Genomic DNA, 4312 nt, shown 5'->3' with positions numbered 1-4312 from the left:
TTCCATTGTCTATCAGCACCTTGCTGAACTTGACTCGAGTCTCTAGCCCATGCATGATTGGGTCCACGACAAGAGCATAACCACCCGGGTTTGGCATAAGCTTGGGGTGATCCTTGAATGACCACGTGATCTCCTGCTCTGACCACAACATGTATCTTGGGACTGTCGGCATCACTGCGTTCACTTCCATGGAACGGCGATGCACGCTTTGCCTGTCGGTTGGCTCAGTAACGAACACAACGCAGCACAAGTGCGGATCCTTGTAAACATTCCGGCCCAAAGGTGCCGGCGGCGGCGGTTGGCCATAGCCATCCTCCACCTGGTGAACTTGCTGGTTCTGCTGAGGTCGTACCGGTAGAGCGTTTGCCCCGGTAAGCAGCGGTGGCGGTGGTAATTGTTGCCGCAACATATCTTGCGATGGTGGCAGTATTGTAGAGCAGCCTTGGGCTTGCGCATCTTTCACCGCACCTTTCAACATCAAGTACTTAACCCAAGAATAGTCCTTTGTCAAATGATTCGTCGGCTTCGCCGGATTCGGAGTGTGAAACCGGCATGGTTGCTCCATTGCCGCTTCCATGGTGTATCTCATATGCTCTTGCCAATCCTTTTTCTCTCCCCACTTTTTCTTTTCTACCCATTGCTTTTTAGGACCCACCCACGGCTGCAATCCGGTTTTTTGCCTCTGGCTTCCGCTGGGGCCGGAATTTTCCTGCACCGCGGCTACTTGCTGCGGACCATACCTTCGATCCAGAAAATCTTCCCTTCTTTTGTTGTGCCGGTTATCCCGGTATTGATCTTGCCGGGGTTGGCTTGTTTGCACCGGCTCAGCCTGAATTGCCGGTTGCATTGGGTCTCCCAATGCGTAACTGTCTGTCACCCGGATCATTTCCGCCAGTGTGGTAGGCATGTTCCTTTGTAATCTCTGCCATAGGGGTGATCCTCTCCGGCATCCATGGCAAAACCAGACAATTGCCTGTGCTTCTATCACTCCTTCCCATGTGTTCCTCATTGAGTTCCACCGGGTCAGATAGTCCCGGTCTGTTTCATTCGCGCGCTGCTGGCACAAAGCGAGCTGCTGCGGCCTGTTTGGCCTTTTGTAGGTACTGCTGAAGTTGCTCACAAAGGCTTCCTCAAAGTCCAACCATCCATTTATGCTTCCTGCCGGCAAGTTGTTAAGCCAAATTCGTGTTGGTCCCACCAGGAAGGATGGTACGATTCTCACGGCCCAACGCCGGTTTCCTCCGCCACCAGCGACATAAACAGCTGTGACATAATCTGCCAGCCAATCTTCCGGCTTAGTCGTGCCGTCGTATGTTTTTCCGTCCCGGGGCAATTGGAAATTGCGTACCGGTGGCTCTTCTCTCATGATCCGCGGGCCAAAGCACTTTGGGCCAGGAGGACCCTCAGCTTCGATCATCTCGGAAAGATACACTATGTCCAGCCTGTGCCTCGCATCCTGGCCTGGCAAGCATCTTTCTCCCACACGTTCCCCCAAAGGGTTCCGGTAGGCTCTGGTTCGTTCCACCTCGGAATCTGCTTCATCATATTTTACTGGTTCCGCGGCTCTTGCCTGCCGGTACCTTGGTGGTGGCATTTCCTCTTCAAAACACGCTGCCCTTGCAGCCCGATAATTTTGCCCCGTTTCATATCTACCGGCATAATTGTTTCCGGCATAGCCATTTCCGGCATAGCCTCGACTTGCTCCATAGCTTTTTCCTCCGGCTTCATGTGGCCCGGCTTTTTGTTTTCCGGCAAGAACCGGATCATACACGGTCATCTGCCGCGCATTCATTTCTTTTTCCTTTCTTTTATCCGGATGGGGGGACGATGCCTGCCCCTGGGACTTGCTTCCGGCAACTTTTGTCGACCGGATCGATTTTGACTCGAGCGCTGCTTTGTTGATTCTATCGAGCTCATCATTTTGTGCCTGTATTGTATCAAGCAACTCTCTAACTCTATCCTGCTGCTTTGCTAATGCATCTCCGGATAGCGACTCACACATCTCCATAGCGGCCTTAGCAGCTTTTATAGTTTTATTCGGACTACTGTACTTGGGTTTCTCTACGATGCTCACAGATGCAGAGGTACTTTTGCCGGCAAGAACTTCCTTACGCAGATCCTGATCTAGATTGCGAGCCTTAAGCCGGTTCTCCGGCACCCTAGCAGCCTGAGTGCTAACAGAAGCAAAGCCATGGGCAGCGTTGTACTCACGTAAGGTTAGGTTCAGCTCGCGCTGAGCCCGGATGATGTCCGCGCCCCCGGAGAGCAGCTTCTTGCGAGTCGCCTCCAGCTCCGCTTGCGCCGCTGCCGGGTCCATGTTCTATGCGATGGGCGTCGCCAGCATGCTCATCGCCGCTTGGAGAGGAGTTTCCGGTGGTACAGTAGATGTTCCCGCAGCGCCCTCGTCGCGCTCCAGCGGTGGTTTTGCCGGGCGCGTAGACGCCGTGCGCCCTGCGCCTTCCGCCACAGCTTCCTTGCCAGCACCAGCCGCGCCAGCCATTATCACCTCGACGCTGCCGGCGGCGCGGCCAGCACATAGCCACCTTGGCGGATCCGGCGCCACCAGCACCGGCGAGAGGTACTGGGGCACAGGGACGGTGTCGAAGTAGACGCGGTGGCTTCCGAACTCGATGATGCGGCCGTTCTTGGGGAACTTACCGCCGTTGGCGAAGCAGCCTGCGTTGTCGCTGATGAAGTCCATCGAGTAGAGGCGCTGCACAAGTGCAGACACCACCCGCTCGCCGGAGACGTTGAGGATGCCCGCCCGAATGTGAACTCCAGCAAGCGCCACTTCTTGCCCCATGGTGGGCGCCAACTGTCGTCGTGGCGAACAGACAGATGCCATGGGATGGCTTAAGTTGGGGCCGAATGGGCGCTAGAGGATTCGGGGGAGGGTTTTTTATCAGATTGGATGAACTTCCGGATGCTTTCCTCAAGAACTTGGCCTAGGCCAGAGGTATAAGAAGAAAGACACAAGGAAGAACTCTGCTCTAGATCTCTCTATTCCATGATCAAACTAGGTTACAGGTTTTTGGATACAAGGTAGCTTCTGAACGTACCTATCTCTCTCATGCCCGCGAAGGAGCATGCCCCCTCTCCTTATATAGGGGAGAGGGTGGCTTATAGGGGAAGAAACCCTAATAAACCCTAATGGCACCTTTGAATAGACAAACTACTTTACAAAGCTACTTTAATCACTGGTGACGCCGGTATCTTCTTTAATCAGGGAGGCTGACGTCCTCCGGATGCTTTCATCGTCACCTTCTGCTTTGGCGTCAAGGCTTCGTTTAAAGCTACTTTGCTTAGGTCATCCTTGTCCTCTAGCTCTTGAGAGGATCTTTGACCAGTCTTGCCGACGTGCTGCAGTGTATCCTATACCGGTAATCCGGTATCTTCTTAGCTCATTCCGGCATACCCCTCCTGGGCATACCGGCATGGATCTCCTTAGCCAAACGCTTAAGCTCACAGCCCGGATTAAACTTTAAACCGTTATCTTGATAGCCCAAACCATCCGGTTTGGCATGCCTTTGGCATACCGGGGGTCATCCCCCCAACATTAGTAGAGGCTCTGGCCAAGTTGATACTTGTAACTCCAAGAGGGAGTATTTATGCTCGATAGTTGGTTCATGCCTCCATTGAATCTGGGACAGTTCTAAGGTTGTGGATGTGCTGTTGCCACTAGGGATAAAACATCAATGCTTTGTCTAAGGATATTTGTGTTGATTACATTACGCACCATACTTAATGCAATTGTCTGTTGTTTGCAACTTAATACTGAAGGGGTGCGGATGCTAACCTGAAGGTGGACTTTTTAGGCATAGATGCATGCTGGATGGCGGTCTATGTTCTTTGTCGTAATGCCCTGATTAAATCTCATAGTGATCATCATGATATGTATATGAATCTTTATTTGTCAATTGCCCACCTGTAATTTGTTCACCCAGCATGCTATTTATCTTATTGGAGAGACACCACTAGTGAACTGTGGACCCCGGTCCTTTCTTTTACATCTGAAATACAATATACTGCAATCTCTGTTCTTTGTTGTTCTTCGCAAACAAACATCATTCTCCACACCATACGTTTAATCCTTTGTTTTCAGCAAGCCGGTGAGATTGACAACCTCACTGTTAAGTTGGGGCAAAGTATCTTGATTGTGTTGTGCAGGTTCCACGTTGGCGCCGGAATCACTGGTGTTGCGCCGCACTACACTCCTCTACCAACAACCTTCATGTGGCCTTCATCTCCTACTGGTTCGATAAACTGATACGTCTCAAACGTATCTATAATTTCTTATGTTCCATGCTACTTT

The sequence above is a fragment of the Lolium rigidum genome, chromosome 7 (assembly GCF_022539505.1).
Source record: "Lolium rigidum isolate FL_2022 chromosome 7, APGP_CSIRO_Lrig_0.1, whole genome shotgun sequence".
Taxonomy (NCBI): domain Eukaryota; kingdom Viridiplantae; phylum Streptophyta; class Magnoliopsida; order Poales; family Poaceae; genus Lolium; species Lolium rigidum.
This window is presented reverse-complemented; position numbering follows the sequence as displayed.